The following is a 24,015-nucleotide window of genomic DNA, read 5'->3' on the forward strand; positions in this document are numbered from 1 at the left end:
CCACTAGGGAGGGCCTATATTCAAATCTTTAATCCATTAAAGTTATTTTTTGTGTGAAATGTTAGATGCTGATCTAATTTCAGTTTTTGCTTGTGACTGTCTTTTTTCCAAAAAAAAAAAAGAGAAACTCTTTTCTCCAATGTATACTCTTATATCCTTTGTCAAGGTGTAGTTGTCTGTATTTAAATATATTACAAAGCTAGAGTAATCAAAATAATATGGTATTGGAATAAAAGTTGACCCAAAGGTCAATGGAATTGAATGGAGAGCCCAGAAATATAAAACACACATATAAGGGCAAATAATTTATGACTAAGGACCCAAGAGCTTACCATGGAGAAAGGAAAGTCTCTTCAAAAAATGGTGTTGGCATGGAAAATAGGAAAGGCGTGGAATTAACCCAAATGCCCAAAAGTAGATGACTAGATTAAAAAGATGTGGTACATATACATAATGGACTGTTACTCAGTGAACAAAAAAGATAAACTCATGCCTTTTGCAGCAACATGGATGGAGCTGGAAGGGATCATGCTTAGTGAAATAAGCCAGAAAGAAAAAGAAAAATACAGAATGGTTTCACTCATAGCAAGAGCATAAAGGACTGGTGGGGAGCATGTTGGGGGGAGGGCAAGAAATAATAATAATGAACAACTATGTTCCACAGACATTTTATGGGGGTGGAGCGGGGAATGGGATCAAAAATAGGGGAGGGAAGTACACTGGACTATGGCGATGGCACATGGGTGATTTGGTGATGGGAAGCCCACAGGGATTACAACTGAGATGGAAAAAGGCACAAAATGATGTAAAAACATACTATTATATTATTTTAAAAATGGTGCTGGCAAAACTGACAGCCACATGAAAAATAATGAAACTAGATTACTGCCTTAGACCATATACTCAAATTTTGTGTTTATGAAGCTTAAGGAAAACAACAACAACATTATAGCGGTATTTCCTAAAAGTCAACAATGGGAGTATTAAAGGATGTTTCCACAGATAAGTCAGTTGAGGTACTTAGTTCATTTAGAAAAAACTCAAGCTTTCAACTTTCTACCTCATACCTAACAAGGATTTCTTGGGACCATGGAACATTTCATTTCTCCTGGCATCAGAAAACCACTTGGAAAACTGTATGTCTAAAGTTTCAGTGATTTCCTTGGGGCTTACCTATAGGAAACAAGGAAAATTACCCAGAAAAGCAGTGACTATGATATATTCCCAGGGATGCATTGGGCCTGCTAAGAGTGCTTCCCCAACTGTCTGTCACAAGCAGTCTGGCTTAATGACTCCTTCATGTCTGAGCCAAATCCCCTCTGACCCCCAGGAGGAAGCTTGACCAATATCAGCCTGCAGCCAAGAACTGTTTTTGGAACACTGCATTTTGATATCTCCTGCAGAGACCAGATGACACTTTATGCTTCAAGAGTATCCCTCATATTCTCTCCCTCCTCAAAAAGAAATCTTCTACAAAACAGATTTTAAAATTGTATATAATGTCACAAAAATATTCTTCCTGACAAAGAGGAAGGAAGAGCCAAGAAGTGCTTAAACTTTGGCAAGGATTGTTTTCAGCTTGTCCAGCCTGGGCCTGCCTTGCCTGCTTGAATCAACACTGGCAGCTCTAAGGCCAGAAAGTCCAAAGTGCCAGGTGTGATAAAATGGTGTTGTTTCCTTTATTTCCAACCGAAGCTATTATTGAGAGGTGGCTCTGAATTTGGCTCCTTCTAGCCCTTGGCCATGAGGGCTGAGGGACTGATTCCATTTCAGACCTTCAATGTGCCACTTTTGGTGAATGTCTATGCTCATTTCTTAAAACTTTTAAAAACACTTTTCAGTAACGGGTGACTTGAACATTCAATAAAAAGGACTATGTGAAAAAAGTAATGGATGCTAATATAGAATTTGTCTTCAAGAAACTGTCGAATACTGTCCCACCAGAGTTCATGTTGAAGTCCTAAACCACATTACTTCAGAAAAGACTATCTTTGGAGATTGAATCTTTAAAGAGATGATTAAGTTCAAGTAAGATCTTTATGATGTGACTTAATCCAACATGATTGGTATCCTTATCAGCAGAGGAAAGTTAGACACAGGCATGAATGGAGGGAAGGATGTGTGAAGACAGGGAGAAGGTGACCCCTGTAAGCCCAAGTGAGATGCATCAGAGGGAAACAACTCTAGTGACCCCTACATCTCTATCGCCTACACTCCAGAATTGTGAGAAAATTAATTTCTGTGGCTTAATCAAAGACGTGGTACTTTGTTTTGATAGACATACATCTAGAATGTAAAACAAACAAATAAACAACCAAAAATACAAAGAAAGCAACATAAAGCGTACTATCCTTAGAAAGGAAAGATAGTCTGCAGATGCTGAAAACACAGCTTGGTTTCTATCCCTTGCTGTGGAACCCTGGGTGGAGTTAAATGCCTACCTTCCTGTTTAACATATTTGTCATCATAGTTCACGCATCTAGCTTAATCATTCCAGCAACCCAGTAGGGCCCCGGGAAAAGCAGCAGGACTTGGTTCGTCCTATCTACACTCTCCCGGATCTCTTCCCTCTAACTGTCCTGTCTCAGTTCTTGTGGGGACACTTTCAATTTTCACAGCTGCGTCTAACTTTCATGTCTTCTAGAAACACAATAAAATCTGATGTGTTTTATCTACAAATGTATTCCAAACTGTTAAAGCAAATAAACAGTGTTTGGCATGTAAATATCAAGGCCTGCTAAGACCCTCCCATTCTGAAGGCTGTGTGCAAGTGTGGCCAGCATGCAAAACTCGCCATGGTCCGAGGCGCCATTTGCCCACTCCCAGCATTCGCTGCCACCAGTCACGTGGGCAGTGGCAGATCCCATTGTATAAAGACTCTTCCTTCTACATGTATCCAAGTAACTTGAGGTTCGCAAGGCAATCAGATGTGCAATTGCCTGGGAAGTAATTACTGACTATGTTTCACTAGCTACCTTATAATAAAAATCAGGAAGAAGGAATCTGCAGTTCAACCATGTTGAAGTCACCAGAATTTAAGACCACACCAGACTTCTGAGCATGCATTTCAGGACAGGAGAGCTGGGAAAGATGGAGCAGGCTTCCTTTAAATTGTTAGTGCCTGTTGATATAATCTTGCATAAGGAGCTAACAGTAAGAATTATTGTTTTTATTCCCAAACTTTTGATAGAAAAAATACTTTGAAATAAGATGCAGAAGGAAACCCTTCTTACACTGCAGGTAGTAATTTGGGAGAATTTACAAGACTTAACTTGTGTGTGTGTGTGTGTGTGTGTGTGTGTGCGTGTGTTTTAAAGGTTTATTTATTTATGCATACAAAACTGGGGTACAGGCCAGAGTGCAGGGTCGGTGAGAGGATTCACCAGAGATAGAGTGGGGAGCAGAACAGGCCGACTGAGGAAGTACACTGCTGAAGGGAGCAGTGGGGTGGGTCATGAGAGGTCTGCCACACCATGTGGATCACATCCCCGGTGGGCAGGGATCCAACTCATGCTGAAGTGACTTTAGCTTCTTAGTGCTGTGCTTTAACCTGCTGCGCCAACAGGGAGGGCCAGACTTAACTTGTTTTTCTTAAGAGAGATTTGTCTTATGCTGAAGACAACTATTTCATATATTTCTGTCTTTTGATTTTGTTTTTGCATAAAGAGGCAGGGTTAGTCTATTAGTCTCTCCTAGCTAGAGAAATAATTGTGTTATTTTAATCTTTCTTATTTATAAATTATTTTATTAGCAAATCATAGATAATTTTAGCTGTGAACTTTCTAGTTAGGTTCAGGTCAGCTGGTATAGTGAAATATTTTGTAAACTGGCATTTTTTTCAGTTTAAGTATGATCACAAGACTTTTATACACATTCCTGGTTGTATACATGAATTCCTCTATGTTTGAACTTCTTAGCTTAAGATTTACATATATCTGACTATTAGTTTAGTTTTTCTTTGTTGGTTTGAGATGAATTTGTTTTGATATTCAAATATTATTCTGAAACAATTATATTTTGTTTTTTAATTTTCCCTTTGCTAAATAATATGTGTAAGGCTCTGATAAAACTAAAGTCATACTCCTAGGTATCTACCCAAAAGACACAAAAACACTGATTCAAAAAGATACCTGCACCCCCATGTTTATTGCTGCTTTATTTACAGTTGGAAAAACATGGAAACAGCTTGAATGCCCAAAAATGGATGACTGGATTAAAAAGATGTGGTACATATATACAATGGAATATTATTCAGCAACAACAACAACAAAAGAAACACATGGCTTTTGCAGCAACATGGATGGAACTGGAAGGGATCATGCTTAGTGAAATAAACCAGAAAGAAAAGGAAAAATACTGAATGTTTTTTCTCATAGCAGGAACATAACGGAACAGGTGAGAAAATAATGATAATGATAAACAGCTATGTACTAGAGACATTTTGTGGGGGTTGGAGTGGGAATGGGATCAAAAACAGCAGGGGGATGGAAATGCCCTGCACTATGGTGATGGCACATGGGTGATTTGGAGATGGGCAGCCCAAGTGGATTGCAACTGAGATGGAAAAATGCACAAAAATATGTAAAAATAAACTATTATAAATTTTTTTTTAAAAAACTAAAGTTATAAAAATTACCTCTCACCTTTTTATAGATGGATACACAAAGGAGTCCAAAATTCATAAACTTTTATTTTTATTTTTTAAAAAGATTTATTTATTTATGCATACAGAACCGGGGTGCAGGCCTGTCTTTTACATTGTCAGTTAACCTTTGCAGTTATTGTTCCTCTTAGGCATTGCCCTACCACCAATATTCCACCCTACTCCTGTTTCTTCCTCCCCTAATCCCATCACTCTGACTCTTCCCTTGCTATACGTCCTGGATAATGGTTAGCCCACAAGCCTTGATCTTTCCCTGGAAGTTTGTTCTTTACTTGGTTGAGGCCTGCACTGGACCATGGCAGACCAGGCTGCTCAGATTACCAGGAGTGCCAGGAGGCAGGTAGTGAGGCAGGGAAGATCAGGAAACTCCTGAAGGGCAGGTGTATGGAGTGATTCTCCAGACTCCTTGATTTTGGATCTTCCTATGGAATAGGAGACTGTCCTGTTTTCTCCAGACCAGAATGGTGTCTGGGTTCCATGTCTGCTCATCTGCATTGTTTGTTTTGTCCATTCCAGTGACTGTCACATGGTGCTGCCTGTGAGTTTTATAATTTGCAGCCAGTTTTGGTGGGGAATTTCCCCAGTGAGGACAGACTCCAGTTGGTGGTTGGGCTACCTCCTCTCATCTCCTTTCATGTTTTCCGATACAGCCCTGGGTCCCCAGTCATAGCTCTGATGTTTTTTCCCTCCCAGTTTAAAAAAAAAAAAAGGAGCCTCACTCATGTTGCATATACATCTGGACCAGGGATTTGGTTCCCCAGCGGCCAGAAATATTGTAGCCTATGTGAGAGGTTGCCACACCAGCTCTTCTTAAGTTTTATCTCTTGTGGTTCTGACCATGTTCTGCATGGATCCTCCCCAGATGATGACTGTGTCCAGGGATTTGATTTGTCCCTCTCATCTGGAGCAAGACTGTGCAGGCTTGCAGTGGGAGTGCCTGAGTTACGAATGCCTTGCACATATCTGAATAAAGTGGAGGGTTGGCTCAAGGGGGATCCCCTCCATGAGATTTTAGGTCCTAACTCTCACTCTGCAGTTTAGGCCAGGTGGAGGTGTGCTGGAGTGCCTCCCTGGGACTCATGCTGTGCCTTATTGTGATTTTGATTTGCAGTTCCCTGATGTTGAACATTTTTCATGTGCATGTAGGCCATTTAGATGTCCTCTTCCAAAAAGCCTCTTTAACTCCTTTGCCCATTTTTTGATTAGATTCTTTTTTATTGTGATGCAAGTTCTTTGGGGATCTTGGATATTAGCCCCCTTTTGGATGGATGATGTGTTATACTTTCTTCCTTTCAATAGAGAGAAACTTTTTGTTTTATTGATAGTTTCTTTTGCTGTACACGAGCATTTTAATATGCTATAGTCCATGTTTATTTGTTGCTTTTACTTTCTTGGTGTTGGATTACAATCCCCAATGACCATCAAGGAGCCAATGTGTCCAGGTGTTTTGCCTGTGTTTTCTTTTATGTATTATATCATTTCAGATCTTTATTCACATCTTTAATCCATTTGGAGTTGACTTTTGTGTATGGTGTGAGAGAGTGGTGTAGTTTTATTTTCTGCATGTGGCTGTCTGATTTCCCCAACATCATTAATGAAGAGATTTTTTTCTTCTCTGCATAGTTTGATCCCTTTGTTATAGATTAGATGTCCATATAAATGTAGGTTTACTTCTTCTGCTTTTTCAATTCTATTCCGTTGGTCTGTGTACCTGTTTTTTATCCAAAGTACTATATTGCTGTGATTACTGTTGCTCTATAATATAATTTGAAATCTGGAAGTGTGATACCTCCAGTCTCCTTTTTTGTCAAAATTGATTACTCAGTGTCTTTTTTTTGCCCCATATAAATTTAAAAACTGTGTGCTCTATTTCTTTGAAGAAGCTCATTGGATAGGTTCCCCTATTTTCAATTTTTTTTCGTTCTACTCTAAGATCCCATCAGGTAACCACAATGCACTGTCATGTCTCCTTATTGTCCTCTTGACCCTGATAGTTTCTCAGACTTATTCTTCATGATCTTTGTAGTTTTGAGGGCATAGTGTTTATCAGGTTATCCACGATAAAATTGCTCTTTCTCCCATCACTTTCTATCTTCCTTTTTTTATTTATCATTCTGAACTAAACTCATCCACAGCATTGCCTTCCTACCTATTTGTATTTATTATACTGGGTTTTCTTATGGAGTTAAAAGCATTGGCCATATTTTGGCAAAACCATAGTTGAAAAAATTCTTATCATAAATAAGAATTTATGTAAGTTAGAAAGTGTTCCTATGGCTCCCTAAGGTTACAATTATCAATATCTCAACAACACTAGTAAGCTTCCCAAATGAAGGCGCCATACTTGAAAAGCAAAGAGAACAATTCCCATTTTGTTGCTTTGTCTTAACTTTAGTATCCACGCAGTGCTACTTCTGTTCCTCAAACAAAGAATAGTGGTTGATGTTGACATGAGAATATACAATATATTTTGGCAGGGGGTATCACCATGATCCCCCCACACAGCTGTGACACACACAGCAATGTTGGAAGTTTGCACAGTTGATGGGCCCTGGGTGTGTTCTTTCAGTGCTTTATCCTTTACTGGCACCAGCGTCCTAGCCACGGGTGCAAAGGCATCAGTCTATGAAATAACAGCCATTTAAAGGTCTTGGTCAAAAACCTTGGTCAGAAAAGCTTCTTTTAGGTGGGGTATAAAGTCAATTTATCAGGAAAAGAAAGATCCTTATTACAACCCAGGAAAACTAAAGCTAAAGAAAGAAAGAAAGAAAAAAAAAACATGTAACAAATGCTGGTTCAAAAATGAAATACCCCAAGAGAAGTTTCAATCCATTAGAAATAGAAAATATGCCTGATTAGAAGTATAAGCTAGCAGTTACAACCATGATTACTGAATTAAGAAATACAGTAGATGATCAAAAATATAGAGATAGAGATGTAGAATAATATAGAGAAAATGTGAGACTGTTATAACTAGAATTAATGAATCTAAATAATATATAACTGAATTTAAAAGTACAATAAAGAACCTCAACATGAAACAAACACAAGTAATGGAAAGAATTAATGAAAACATGGTAGCAGAAAACAAATAAATACAGCAATGAAGAGATAAAAAGAATTTTTAAAAATGAAAGCAGAGTAAGAACTCTTTAGGATAAACTAAAGAGAAATAATATTCATATTATAGGGGCTCCAGAAGAAAAAGAAAAAAAGAAAAAGGCATAGAAAATTTATTTAAAGGAAATTGCTGAGAACCATCTTAATCTGGGAAATGTACCAGATGTTTTGAACCAAGAGGCTCAAAGAGTTCCAAACAAAATAATACCAGATGACATACTCTAAAACACATCGTAGTTAAACTGTTGAAAACCAAATGGCAAAGAAAGAATACAAATGCAGCAAAAACAAGAAAAAAAAAGTGACCTGCAAGAGAATACCTATTACACTCTTTACATACTTTTCAGTGGAAATTTTACAGTCAAGAAGTGAGTGGATGGAGATATTTAAAGTACTGAAAGAAAGATTTCCTACCTAGAATCCTACCTAGCCTTCACCCTGTAAGACTATCATTCAGCAAGGAGGATGGGTAAGGAACATCACTGAAAAGCCAGACATTCAAGTACAAAAGGGGACTATTAGAAAGCAACAACAAACAAATATTTAGGAATATATATTTACATGTATTACTATATTAAGTCTGACAGAACATTTTTTGTCCCTTTCCATTTTAAGGTAATTGAGCAAAAGTCAAACCTTCAGCCAGATCATAAATCAGGAAACCCTTAATTGTATCTGTCTTTAATAGCAATTACTTTTCTCTCTATTACATTATAAATACCTTGGGCCTTTGCCTGGGCTGGGTCCCTGGTGCTGGTCTAACACTGCAGGCCAGGAACTGAAAAACAGTGTCCAGGGACAAGAAGAACACAACTAATAAAGTCCTCCAAATGGTGAAATAAATAAGTTTGGAGGGCTCAGGAGGGGGGCTGGGAACAGAAACTGAGGAAGGCCCCAGGTGTTGGGACAGAGGGAAGCCTCTTTCCCTAGGAACACCCATTGTAGGCAGTCATTTCTCTGGAAGCTGTTCATTCATATTCATCATCTTCATCGCTACAATTGACTTGCTCGCGTCCTCAGTTTCCCCAATTGTAACATAAAGGGAGTAGATCTAACTCTCCTCAATTCTTCTGTTAGATTGCCCTGTGAATGGGGGAGGGGGTCATTATATCATTTTCAATACATTTTGAAAAGTGTGTTGAAGTTATAGTCTGTATCTTTGGCACTAGAGCTGTAGGAGAGATTAGAAGAAGGATGAATCCAGAGATGGTGTTGGCCACTGGAGGGTCAGGCCAATCAACATTAGAATTCATCTTGCTGTTGTAGGCTACTCAAACTTAGATGATGCTCTCAGAGGCAGTATTTATTTGGACCAAAGTAGGATTGTTTCCAGATCTACTCTCTGCTGCCTTATCTATATGCAGCTGAAAAATGGCTGTGGTTAGTCAAGGCCAAACCAGCTTTGTGCTACGTGCATGCTAATAGTCCACAACTTAGAAACTCACAGGCAAGTGAGACTGATCCATTGGTCAGTTTATAACTTATAATGTATGGAAAGCAGGGTTACCATAACTTTGCAACTGCAATGCATGCATTTAAAAAGGGAGGTTGCAAACATCATTGAACTTTGTAGATGCTCAGAGAATGTGTTCAAACTGAGCAAGTAAGTTACAATCCTTCTAGACACAGTTGTCTAAATGTCTGTTTCACACACCATAATGGTTGATCAAGTGTTTGAAGGAGCAGCTCATCTCCTTTTGGCTTTCTCTCATAAAGCTACTAAAATAGCAAATGCCTTTTTGGCTTGGTACATTGTTTCAGCTGAATTGCAGCAGAAAATTGAAAAGCAAGTGCCTTTTATTGCTTTTCCAGACCTTTGTCCCTCAGTCAAGCTTCCAGTCTTTATTAGAACAAGCTGCCCTACTGGTCAACATTGCTTGAGAAGGGGTTGCCCAGGTTTGAATGGTGCCAGTGTCTCCTTACTGCCAATCCTTTGCCCACCCCAAACCAAGTATGAGGAATTCCACCATGAAAGAGCTTTCCCTAACTGGGACGCTACATGCAAAAAAATGAAACTAGATCACTGCCTCACTCCAGTCACAAAAATCAACTCGAAGTGGATTAAAGACCTAGACATAAGAACGGAAACCATAAAATACCTAGAAGCAAAGATGGGTCAAATACTACACGACATACACTTCAGCGACATCTTTAAAGACAGAGCACCCAACGCCACAATAGTGAAGGCAAGGATAAATAGATGGGACTACATCAAGTTAAAGAGCTTCTGTACAGCAAAAGAGACATTACAAAAAACAAACAGACAGCCCACTAATTGGGAAAACATTTTCTCACACAAAAGTAGTGGTAAAGGACTGATCACAAAAATATACGGAGAACTGATGAAACTCAACAAAAATAAAATAAACAACCCCATCAAAAAATGGGCAGAAGAGCTAAAAAGACACTTCTCCAAAGAGGAAATGCAGATGGCCAACAGGCATATGAAAAAATGTTCAACATCACTCATAATAAGGGAGATGCAAATTAAAACCACAATGAGATACCACCTCACCCCAGTGAGAATGGCACATCTTCAAACAACTAGCAACAACAAATGTTGGCGAGGATGTGGAGAAAAAGGAACTCTCCTGCACTGCTGGTGGGAATGCAAACTAGTACAACCACTATGGAAAACTGTTTGGAGGTTCCTCAAACTGCTAAACATGGAGCTTCCCTACAACCCAGCAATCCCACTCCTGGATATCTACCCAAAAGACACAAAAACACTGATTGAAAAAGATACCTGCACCCCCATGTTTATTGCTGCTTTCTTTACAATTGGAAAAACATAGAAGCAGCCCAAATGCCCAAAAGTAGATGACTGGATTAAAAAGATGTGGTACATATACACAATGGAGTATTACTCAGCAACCATAAAAAAAAGAAGAAGAAGAAGAAGAAAAAACACCACATGGCTTTTGCAGCAACATGGATGGAGCTGGATGGAAAAGATCATGCTTAGTGAGATAAGCCAGAAAGAGAAGAAAAATACCAGATGGTTTCACTCATAGCAGGAGTATAATGGACCAGGTGAGAAAATAACAAGAATAATGAACAGCCATATACCAGAGATATTTTGTGGGGGTGGAGTGGGGAATGGGATCAAAAATGGGGGAGTGGGGAGGGAAGTGCACGGGATTATGGTGATGGCACATGGGTGACTTGATGATGGGAAACCCGTGGGGATTACAATTGAGATGGAAAAAAAATGTACAAAATGATGTAAAAATAAACTCTTATAAAAAAAAAAAAGAAAAGAAAAGAAAGAGCTTTCCCTGGGGCATCTCAGTGACTGTGGAGCAGTGCCTTAAAAGCATCAATGTGTAGTTTAAGGAGGGTAATATTAAACATGCAATTCTTGTTAGTTCAGATTCAGATATCACATTTGCTAGCTGCCACCTTGAAAAGCAGAGAAAGGGCAGGAAAGATTTAGTCATGGAGAACAGGGAAAATTTAGCCACACATGTTCCCATTTGAAGGGCTGACATAGGACAACAAGTAGAATGTCAGAAGAGATGATACTCAGAAAGATCTTATGGTGGTGGGTCTCCCGAAGGATAATATTCTTGCTTAATTTTGCTTAGACCCTGTAAAATCTAAAGTATAAGACAGGCAAAATGCTAGAGAGGTCATTGTTACTATAATGTCATTCATGGTTTAAAAGATTCTATTAGTAATAGTTTGGCTTGACTAGGATCCAGTTGCTCATCTGTTTATTATTAAAAGTGTCATCTCGATACTAATCTTTTTCAGCTGGAAAGAAGTGCATGCTGGGTACCCAATGGGGTGGCTTATGTACACTTGCCTTGACTCAAGTTCAAGGGCATTATCACTCGTTGGCTAATGAATCCCATCAGTTGTTTTTAGCTACTATAATATGATGTTGATTTTCCGTTTAACTCCTTCAGAATTTTTACATACCATTTAATTATGCAGTGCCCACCATTTTCTAAAAACTGCTCACTATCATTCTGTTTAGCTGTTTTATTTCCCCCAAATGCAGAAATAATTAGGGCCAGTGTTATTGGCATTTGCACACCAGTTGAGAGTATGCTCCATGGAATCAATAGCAACAAAAGACCCAGTTGCTCTTTTGAACAAAGGCATATTCTTGAGTGACAATAATAAACATGATCTGCTGATCTGAAACCACACACAGGGAAGACTCCTGGCTTTGTTACACGGTATCCAAAGGACAGTGATTTCTTTTTCGATTCTGTTGTGCTTCTTCAAAAAATCATTTGGAAAAGACTTTTGGTGAAAATGCCCTCTTCCTTGAGACTTTTCCTAGAGAGAACAATGGCTCTCAGCCTGTTTAGTTGTGTCTTTCTCCAGTACCCTCAGGCTTAGACAGGCTCGTGCTATGTTCAGTGTGTTCAGCATTGTTGTGTGTGGACACAAAGGCCTTTGCACGCCAGCAATATGTATGCTCAGTGGGGAGTCAGGGCACCCCTGGAGCTCATGAACTTTTGTTCAAGTCTCTTTTGCTTGTGGGATGATTATTATTGAGTACCTATTGACCACTTGTTTTGTGCAGGCACTGCAACCATGGCAAGAGAATGTCTCTGCCCTTGAGGTGCTTACATTTTATTTATTTATTTAATATATTTTTTAAGATTTTTGTTTATTTATGCATATAGAACTGGGGTACAGGCCAGAGGTGTAGGGGCAGTGAGAGGATTCACCAGAGACAGAGTGGGGAGCAGAACAGGCAGATGGACAAAGTACACTGCTGAGGGGAGCAGTGGGCAGGTCAGGAGAGGTCTGCTGCGCCATGTGGGTCACCTCCAGGGACGGGGATTGAACTTGCACTGAAGCGACTGTGGCTAGCTTGTAGTGCTACATCTTTACCTGTTGCACTACCAGGGAGGGCCCAGACCTTACATTTTATTGAGAAGACAAATAATAAGTAAACAGAAAGGGATAAATATTACCTAGAGGGGAGAAAAGTTTGAATGGAGGGAAGAGGGACAGGGGAGCATATATTTTGTGGCGTTGCAGTGTCACTGTGTAACACCCGGCAAAACAGCTTTTTGGCATCTTAGCCTAGGCCTGTTTCTAACAAGTAGGATAAGTTCTAATAGGGTTGTGAAATTGTCTATAACTTTTAGGGTGTGTGTGTGTGTGTGTGTTTGTATAAATAATATGTAAATATATATATTATATCTATAATCAGGTTTTCTATGAAAAGAGATCATTTTGCTGCTTCTTTTCCATAGTATAGGTTTTTGTTGTTTTTTTACTTGTCTAAGTCCTCCAATATAGTCTTCTAGCATTCTGTAAATGGAAGTGGTGTAAGCATCTATATATTGTTCTTGACAGTATAGGAAAAACTTTCACTATTTCTCCATTGAGTATGATATTTGCTTGGTCATTTCATAAATGGTCTTCATTATATTGAAATAGCTATTTTCTATTTTAGTTTGATTTTTTTCTGAAAGAGTGTCAAGTTTTGTTTAAGACTTGCTTTACATCATTTAATTTAGATGATCACACGTTTTGCCTTTCTCTTGTTCTGTTAATGTGTTATATCACATCCAACTGATTTTTATGTATTGAGATATCCTTGCAATCCAGGATAAATTCCATTTGGTCATGATATGTAATAAGTCCTTTTAACATGCTGTTGAATCCTGTGTGCTAGGATAGGTTAAAAATTTTTGCATCCATATTCATCAGGAATATCAGTCTGTAGTTTTCTTATAGTGTGTTTGACTATCATGTCTGGATAATACTGACCTTATAAAATGAATTTGGATTCAGGAGAGGTAATAAAATCTTAAGGGCTTTAACTATTTATTAAATTACCAAGTAATTTAAAAAATAAATAAATAAAATGAATTTGGAAGTGTTCCTTCCTCTTCAATTTTTTGAAATTAATTTGAAATTTATATAAATTAACTTTTAGTAATGTCTGTGTTTAGCAGTCAGTTTGCAAAAATTCTTCTGAGCCAGTAAGATTCAGTTCCAGTGCATCCATGATTATGATCATATAAAAAAAAGAAAAAGACATACAAAAATAAGTGCTGGAAAGGTATGGAGAAAAAAGAACCCTATTATGCTGTTGGTGGGAATGTGGAAATGTAGTCTTGTCTAGCCTCTATACAAAGAAGTGTGAAATCTCCTCAAAAGACTGAAAATAGATTTATCATATACTAGCAATACTTATCATATATATCTATCTAAAGAGCACAACAACACTAATTCAAAGGTAACCTGCACTCCTATATTTATAGCAGCTCTATTTATCAATACAATGGCCAAGATATGGAAACAGTCACGTGCTGTTTCCCATAAATGCTCCAGAACAAATGACTGGATCAAGAAGATGTGATGTATATATACACAATAGAATATTAACTACTCAACCATTAAAAAGACAAAATCATGCCATTAGCAGCAACATGGATGGAACTGGCAGGGATTATTCTAAGCAAAGTAAGCCAGGAGAAGAAAGATAAATACTGGATGGTTTCACTTACATGTGTAATCTAGAGAAACTAGACAAAAGATGAGAAAAAGACAAATTGTAATACTTACCTTGAAAGAGGACCACGATCTGAAACTCTCAGGAGGAAGAGAGAGGAGAGGGAAAGGGAGACGAGAATGAGGTAGAGTGGGGTAAAGGGCTGTGGGCACTTGGGGGTCTGGAAAACTGTGGTGACTACACCTGAGGGGAGAAATCCTATATTGTAAAAAAGTAAAGAAGGACTTAACAACAACAAAAAGAAACTGTAAACACTAACAGCAATAGAGTAATATCTATCACCTAGAGGACAGGTTGGATAATATTAACTGGTTAAGGGTCAAAAACAAAAAGATCTCTGTATTTCACTGGAACTATATTAAGAAAATATATTAAGTTCAATGAAAAGCTAAAACAATCTCTTTTTTAATGATATTTTTCATTTCAAAAACTTATTTGAAGAAGCAAAGAACCAAAGAGTTTCAAAAAGAAACATAACTACCACCCTGGCTTTTCTCTGCTCTCTTTCCAGCATTTGCAATTTACCATCACCCTCCACTCATTCTTGATACTTATGAAAACCAGTGGGATACAAACCTGCTCCCATCTAGCTTAAACGTCAGAAAACGATGTAGCAGACCTTTTTACCTGTCACTTTCTGAAGTCTACACAGCTTCGTCCCATCAGCCCCACTGGTCTGACCATGGTCCAAGCACTGTCATATTTTGTTGGAACTATTTCAGTCACTTCTCGCTATAGATGGAAATATACCCTCTAAAAATTTATTTGTTAAAGTCTTAACTTCTAATATAAACTGTATTTGTAGATACAATATTTAAATATTTAAATTTAAAATTAAATTTAAAGGAGGTCATGGGATGTGGACATTATCTAACATTAGATGTCCATGTGATAAGAGATACCAGGGACATATTTACACAGAAGAAAGGCCACGTGAGGACATAGAGCAAGAAGGCAGCCATCTGAAACCAAATGAGAGAAACCTCAAGAGAAACCAAAACTGTCAGCAGCTTGATCTGGAACTTGTAGGCTACAGAACTCTGAGAAAATAATTTTTTGTTGTTTAAGTCCCACATCTGTGATATTTCATGATGGCAGCTCCATCAGACTAATATACCTCCTGACTGGTTTTGTTACGGGACAGGGAGAGGGAGGAGGCACCCTGAGTACCCCAAACCTGCCTACTCTAAATAGGTTCTGCCGTCTGCCGTATTAAGACAAAACATGTAAGACCTTTAATGGAAAGGAGCTTTAATACAATGAGTGTGCAAAACAGAAAAGATAAAGAATACAGTTTCTAAACCAAGCACACAAAGTTACCCATCCCCTCGTGTGTAAAAGTCTACTGAAAAGGGATTGGGCCAATGCAAGGCCCAAAAGTCTGCCACAAGTCTAAAGCAACTTCCGGCGAGGACCCATAGAAAAGGGTCAGAAGTGGCCAGACAAGCCTGGGAGGAAAAGAGCAAAATCAACATCAAGATAAATGCTGCCATTGTTTACCTCCCCATGGGTCTCTCACCCACATCTGTTTCAACCAGGCCAGACCAAGAAGAAACAAGAACGGTTACTTCATGTCTCTTCTCCATGTGCCTCCCTAGGTCACTTGAGGTTTTCCATCCTGCTTCCTTCTTCAGTCTCCTCTCCAGATTCTTCTCCTTCCTGCTTAGCTCCACTCTCCTTTGGGTGGGGCAGGGAACCTGGAACCTCCCCTTTTCCTGGGGAGCACCCTGTTAGAGTTTCACTGCTTCTGCCCTGGCCTCCAGTAGTCTATCTGCAACACAGCAGCAGGATAAGCCTGTTCATACATGATTACATATAACTTTCTTCTACTTAACACTATTATTTTCTCATGCAGATCAAGCAATAACTCAAGTCCTTCTGCTGGCTACAGTCCTATATATTTGACCCTTGCTCTCTTTTTGACCACATCTTCTAAGTTTCCCCTTTTCTCAAATGACTCCATCCACCATGAGACCGCTCTTCTTTTTCCCAAACATGCCAAGCATTTTCTTTTATGTCTATATATTTAACATCATTCTTCATTTTGTACATTTTTCATCTCAGTGTGATCCCCATGGACTTCCTACCACCAGTTCACCCATGTGCCATCACCATGGTCCTATGTGCTGTTCCCACTTCAGTGTTGATCCTATTATCTTTTCTGCCCCCATAGAATGTCTCTGTTTTATAGTTGTTTGTTGATTTTCACTTTTACTTTATTACAATTACATTTTTTCCTGATTCCTTATGCTTCTGCTATGAGTGAAACTATCCAGTAGTTTTCTTTTTCTTTCTGGCTTATTTCACTAAGCATGATCCATTCCAGCTCTGTCCATGTTGCTGCAAATGGCATGAGTTTATCATTTTTGATTACTGAGTAATATTCTATAGTATATATGTACCACATCATTTTGGGCATTTAGGTTGATTCCACATAGTATATATGTACCACATCTATCTTTGGGCATTTGGGTTGATTCCACATCTTTCCTATTGTAAATTGTGCAGCATTAAACACAGGTGTATAGGTGTCCAAATTAAGCAAAACAAAGAGACACCCCATTGATTAGGAGAAAATTTTCCCACACCATACTAATTATAAAGGACTGATCATAAAGTTATACAAAGAACTGACAAAACTCAACAAAAATAAAGTGAACATCCCATCATGCCTAGCATTTTCTTGTGTTAGGACTCCTATCATTGTCCCTTTTTTTTTTTAAAGATTTATTTATTTGTGCATACAGAACCAGGGTACAGGCCATAGGCTCAGGGGCGGTGAGAGGCTTCACCAGAGACAGAGTGGGGAACAGAACAGGCAGATCTACTAAGTACACTGCTGGGGGGAGCAGTGGGCTGGCCAGGAGAGGTCTGCCACGCCATGTGGTCAGTGACCTCCGGGGCAGGTGGGAATCGAACTCATGCGGAAGTGGCTTTAGCTTCTTAGTGCTGTGCTTTAACCCACTACGCCACCAGGGAGGGCCCTCTATCATTGTCCTTTTGCCCCAAACAGTGCTCTGTAGCGAGAAGCATTTATTTCTGAACAATTTGTGTCCAATGTCATCCTTGCATTCAGGCATTGTGACCAATTAGCACAAATTAGCAAACTCTACCCTCAGTCCAACATTCTCTATCAACTTATCCAAAGTCATCCATCACTTTTGTTACCTACTAATACTGCACATACTTGCTTCTGTATTTGTCACTGTCTGCATTTGTTTATTGAATAAACAAATGAAATTTAAAAATTTCCTTTCTAACTGCTAAGTATCCTACTGTAGACTGATTTTATTCCAAAAGAATTCTGATGTGAGTTGAAGAACTTATGTCACACAATAAAAACAAAGTTAGAATATCAAGTTCCATGTTGTTTCAATGGAGTTTTATAATCTTGGGGCTCTCAAGACCAGGGAAAAAGCAAAAGATAAGTGATCATGAAAACTGGATACTTTTTTTTGCTTTCTTGAAGTTTAATTCAGACAAGGCTAAATCAACTGACTACTGAGCTCTCTTTGAGTAAGGAATAAATTTTTGTGAATTGTGTATCATTAATAAAATGTTGGTTTTGTGAATTTGGATACCAGCTGCCATTGGCCATAATTAAAATGTAGTGTTTTGGCAGTAGAATTCTGTTAAATGCAAAACCATCTTGCAGCCGGTGAGAGCAAATGAAGGAAGAATCTCATTAAATACAGATACTTACTTTGACTGTTTTGTTAAATTCTCTCAAATGCTACTTACTGTGTGCCTGGAAGATGTGGATGAGAACCCAGTCCCCGTGATTAGCGGTTTTTAGGTATCATGGAGAGGCAGCTGTGTAGAGGGAAAACAAAAATCTCACTCTTATATTGATGGTGCTGGTCAAAAATGAAGAATTAGTGAGTGGAAGACACAGTTATATTTCCAAGCAGTGGCTATTACCAACACGGAAGGGGACTTCTTTGCCTCGTCATTAATATCTTGATAAGACTGTATAATGACTAGTGGATGGATCTAACCTCTTAGGACAATAGAATCAGAAGAAAGTGGAAGGAACACGTTTTCCTGGAGTGGGGGTGAAGGCTGTAAATCCGGGAGGCCAAATAATTACACAAAAAAGCAGGTGATAGAAGGTTTAGTGGGGTCACCATCCCAGATAGCCACTGAACTGGTAGACCCCAGAAGGCGGGCTCCCAGGTGACAGCAGCAGCTGCAACTCCAACAGACCCCCACTGGGTCATTTTCCAGGATGAGAAGCTGAAATGCATGGACGGAGGCCCAGATTCAGCTGTTTGGGTGACTCTGAGCATTTGGCATCACATCTGGTGTCAGTGATTTAGTTTCTGCTTTACATATTTCATTTCACCTTTGGTATTAAGGGATAAAGCCAGTTGCCCACAGAGGAAGTGAGTATGCACAAAGAACTCACTTCTGAGCACGTCCTCCGGTCACAAGGTTAATTATGCTTCTGTGACTCTCATAAAAGCTCTGTTAATTGAAGTGTGGCTCAAACCCAGGAAGGTAAGATCATCCCTCATCTAATGAACACTGTGTCCTTCATTCAGGTGGCCCCTCACCCCAAATGCCTTCCCATGGATCTTACCAACTATCAGGACAGCTTTTTATCAGAAGTGGTTGTCTTACAAGACATGACATTTTTTAAAAGATTTATTTATTTATGCATACAGAACTGGGGTTAGGCCAGAGGTGCAGGGGATAGTGAGAGGATTCACCATAGTCAGAGTGAGGAGCAGAACAGGCATATTGATGAAGTACACTGCTGAGGGGAGTGGAAGGCGGGTCAGAAGAGGTCTGCAGTGACTTGTGGGTCACCTCCAGGGCTGGGGATTAAACTCACATTGAAGTGGCTGCAGCTAGCTTGCAGTGCTGCGCTTTAACCCTCTGTGCCACCAGGGAGGGCCCACAAGACATTGCATTTTAATGTCACTGGCCAATCATTTAATATTTACTCCATGAAAAGAGAAAACCCCTAAAGCTTAAGATGTTGTATCATAGTATTTATGTCAAAATATATCTAAGTCATAGGCCCATGATCATTTCCTAAGAGTAGAGGGTTAAGCGAAAGACAATCAGCAAATATGAGGCACTATGGTTTTTATTATTAGTCTACATGTGGGGGAGGGGAGCTCACAAGAAATGACTGATCTTTAAGCAGTGACTCTTAGAATCAAGTATGGGATTTGGAACTGGGTTTATGTCCAGGCTTTATCCCTTGAAAGTTGTATGATTGTGAGTCACAGCTCAGTGACTCACTTGTAAGTGGGGTACCAGCCCACTCAGATGGTTTTTGTGCAAATGAGGTAAGCTGTGAAAAGCAGGTCCAAATTTAACTCCATACACAAATATTAATTCCAATGTATTAAAAACTTGGATTTAAGGCCTAGAACAATAAAATACTTAAAATAAAATATAGGAAATACACTATTGGTCATCAACTGCAAGGATATATTGGGGAACACAACTGCAACAGCAAGAGAGGCAAAAGCAAATATAAACAAGTGGGGATACATCAAACTACAAGGCTTTATTACCTCAAAAGAAATGGTCAAAAACAAAAAGGCAACATATGGACTGAAAAGCGATATTACATACCACACGTCTCACAAAGGGGTAATATATAAAATCTTATACAAAAACATAAATATACAAAAATATAAATAATCCATCAAAAAATGGGTGAAAAGATCTAAACACTTTTCCGGATTGTCATAAGCACATGAAAAATGTTCAACATCACTTATAATAAGAGAATGCAAGCCAAAATCACAATGAGATACCACCTCACCTTTGTGAGAATGACCGATATCAAAAAGAACGATGAGAATGACTGATATCAAAAAGAATGAAAATGAATGGCAGGCATGTGGAGAAAAAGGAATATTTATCCAGTATTGGTGGGGATAAAAATTTAGTGTAGCCTGTATAGAAAATAGTCTGAAGATACCTTCAAAAAATGCAAGTGGAAATTCCATATGATCCAGCATTGCAACTGCTGGGTATTTACCAAAAAAAGAAAGAAAGAAAGAAAAGCAAAACACTAATGTGAAAAGATTTATGCTATATTCATAGCAGCTCGATCCACTATTGCCAAGTAATAAAAATAAACTAAGTGACCAGTGATAGATGGATAAGAAATTTTGGAATATATACTCAATGAAATATTAGTAGGCTATTTAAAATGATGAAATAATGTCTATTGGGGCAAAATGGATGAATATTGAGCTGATTAAGCTAAGTGAAATAAGTCAGAAAGGCAAATATATCAGATGGTTTAACTTATCTGTAGAATATAAATAACAAAAGTATATACTGGCAGAGCACAGAAAAAGAATTCCTAGACTCTAGGAAAAATATACTGGGGGATAATGGGAAGGAGAGGATGGAGGGAAGGAGAAAGGGCTAGGACATTGGCATGGTAGAAGGAGTGAAGTACATACACACATGCAGATATAAATAGTAACCCCACAGTTATATAGATATGCAAATGACTGGAAAATTATTTTTTTTAATTGATGACAAGTACAGACTTTGGGGAACACAGGCAACTTTGGGCTAAACCTCCCTGTAGCTCTCTCTAATACCTAACTTCAGCACTCAAAAACAAAAAAGAAATTCCATAGCATTTACATAGAGTTCACATTGTAAGCATCATGTCTTGTCATAGCTACTTGCATGTTGATAAGGGAGACTTCCTTAAGAAATGAAGAAGTTCCTGGATGTTGCAAAGAACAGTGTAGCTTCCTAGTTTTCCAGGAAGGTTTTCCAGGACAGGTTCTTGGCCTTCTAGGTCTCTGACATATTTGTGAACAAATGGTGTTTGTGTTCATGTCAGGCAATCACATGTGAATGAGTCAAAAGCTTGGATTTTACAAATCCAAGCTGTTAGTGAAATCAAGAAATGAAACACACGAAGATAAATCAACATTCTACCATTTGGAAAAAGTCTTTAAACACTTCTAAGTGAAAATAAAAACCTCAGATATTGAGTATTGAAATGTTCACAGGCATTGTTTGCTTTCTTATAGTATCAAAACTCAGAACACATAAATCTGCATAACAAATTGATTTTGATGCATCATTTCAGAGCCTAAGCTGAGCTGAGTTAAATTTAAAGGAACTCAAATTTGAATCAAGTGAAAAATGATGTTTGTTGTATAGATAGGGGGATCCCATGTGGTACCTCTTGCCCATCAAATGCTACTTGGTTCTCCCTGATCCACACAAGGGGAAAACTGGCTAAATGTTTATATGGTGAAGTTTTTAAGTTTTGGGATGTACAGGGAAGAGCTAGGGCAGCCTGAAGTTGGGTTTGGCAGCTCAAGAAGCAAGAAGAGAGCTGGAAAGATCAGGGAGCTGATAAGGATGGCAGGGAGGCTTTTTTTTAAGAATCTGAGTGCATATTAAGTAACAAGTCTGCTGAATCAAAACTGTTTCATTATCTGTGTAGGAATCTTGATATTCAGTTATTGTAGAGGTTACCTCATTTCATTATCTTTTGAGTTTCTATAATACTTCTGAATTCTTCCCTCCTAGCAAGTTGGTCAAATGTTGATATAGAAGTAAATTCACCATCTAAGACCCTGACTTTTTGCTTATGCTACATAAAGAGACATCCCAAGGATTATGAATTTTTTCTGATTTTACAATTGCCTTATATGGACTTTACTTTGGGATCAACTCTTATTTCCATTGTAACTCTCATGTTATTAGAAAGTTTTCCATGCTGACATATTCAGTACTCCCTATGAACCATTATATCCCGTTTCCATGAATAACAGTTTTGGGGAAGAAAAAAAAATGTATGGAAGTAACTCATCATCTTCTGACCCCTTCAAAAAGTATATATATATATATATATATATATATATATATATATATAGTCTGTGAGATTTACCTTTTTACAGGTAAAAAGAGCCAATTGCATCTTTAAATATTCATGATATTTAGGACAAGAATACTCTATTAAGATATGAAGAGACTTTTCCTACATATTTTCTACAAGGAAAAGTAAGACAAGTTTTCTTGTCAAGTATAAAGAAGCAAGTAGACATCAGTAAGTGACTTTCCTGAAATTTTCGGACTATTTCTCTAGCTATTGTATTACTTTCTCTGTGGTATACTTAAAAGAAATTGTCACTTGAACTACTTGTCTGCTCAAATGATAAATAAAATCCAGTTTTTCAGAGGCCCGTTAATGTTTTTTAATTATAGTAGAGGTTAGCTCATTTTATTATTTTCTAGGATCCTATTTTCTTTATAGGATACTTCTGGATCCTTCTCCCCTAGTAAATTGGTCAAACGTTGATTTAGAAATAAAGTCAATATCCTGGACCCTGCCTTTTTTGTTTATTCTATATAAAGAGACACCTCAAAGATTATTATGCCTTATTTGGATGTATGGAAGCTAATTTGAAAATACATTAAGACAAAATTGTGATATTATTTTCAGTTAACAGTGGAAATAAGTTGTCCTTCTCACTCTTTCTAATCATTCTAAAAGCCAGTCCCTCACATCTGAGCTCAGGCGGTCAGCCATTGGGATGCGGTTTGAGTAATGAGAAGCTGACAGTCCAGAATTCCAGGCTGTGGTTAGTGATGATAATGCCAGAACACTGTGCCTGAGTTCAAACTAAGGAGTTATATTTCAAACAGCCTCAATAAGCAGTTGGAATGAAACTTTTGAAGTTGATGCATCAAGATAATCAACTCCTTCCCTACAAGCTCTTAGTTGTGATGTCTCTTCACCAACCTTCACAGCCTAGAAGTTGTATGAACCCTACTTCTCTGCAGCACAGGGAAGAGCTGGGAAGCCTGGAGCTAGGGCTGGCAGCTCTAGCAATGTGAAGAGAGCTGGGGAGACCAGGCAGTGATAAGGATGGCAGGGAGGCCTCCCCCTTTTGCCTCACATACAGGGAGAGGTTTTAGCCCTCATTCTGTGTATTCCAGAATGTGGTTGTTTTGATGCACTCATTCTTCTCTGAACATGTTTCCTTTCCTAGAATTTCTTTATCACATTGCTCTAACATGTGCGTGTGTTTAATTAGACTTTGAACACTTTCAGAAAAAGCTATTATTTCAGGGTGATGTTGTGCACTCTTCTTTCTGTAATTCTTTTTATCTCTAATTCTTTGTCTCTAGAAGTGACAAGTTTAGAGATTTAGAGAGCAAGTTTTAGGCACTTTTCAGATACTTAGTAAACTCAGATTAATTTATTGAGTGAGTAGTTGATTTATTGAGTACGGGTCTCTGCTCTTTGCTGAGGTAACTGAAATGCATCCTTCGATGGAAGGGGTATTGTGCAAGATGCATTTGGAGAATGGACTGCATTGTGACCAGCTTAAAGATCTAAAAAAGCTTTTCTTCCAAGAGGTTTAGTCCCGAGAGACTCCAGCTGCATGATTAAACAAACCCATAAGAGCATCAAAACACTGATCTTCAGGATTAAAAAGTTGTGAGAGAAAAAAAAGAGTTCTTTTATGGCAGGTCTAGGCTTCTCTGCAATTTCCTAAAATTCGGGGTCATATGTAACCAAACAAAAAAAATATTATAAGCCTGCTGGTTTCTGGCTGAATTGACTGGTCAAAGATATGGTCAATTTCGACCCCATCAACTTTATAAACTTTGGCAAATATGTACATTTGAACAGCATAGAGAAAGTATAATTCCACTGGTATTCTCAAAATTGCAATGTTGTTCTTTGTCTTTAGGTAGAATGTTGAATGTTGAGGATATGAACTTCATT

The sequence above is a fragment of the Condylura cristata genome, unplaced genomic scaffold (genome assembly GCF_000260355.1).
Source record: "Condylura cristata isolate star-nosed mole 26May11 unplaced genomic scaffold, ConCri1.0 scaffold00030, whole genome shotgun sequence".
NCBI lineage: Eukaryota > Metazoa > Chordata > Mammalia > Eulipotyphla > Talpidae > Condylura > Condylura cristata.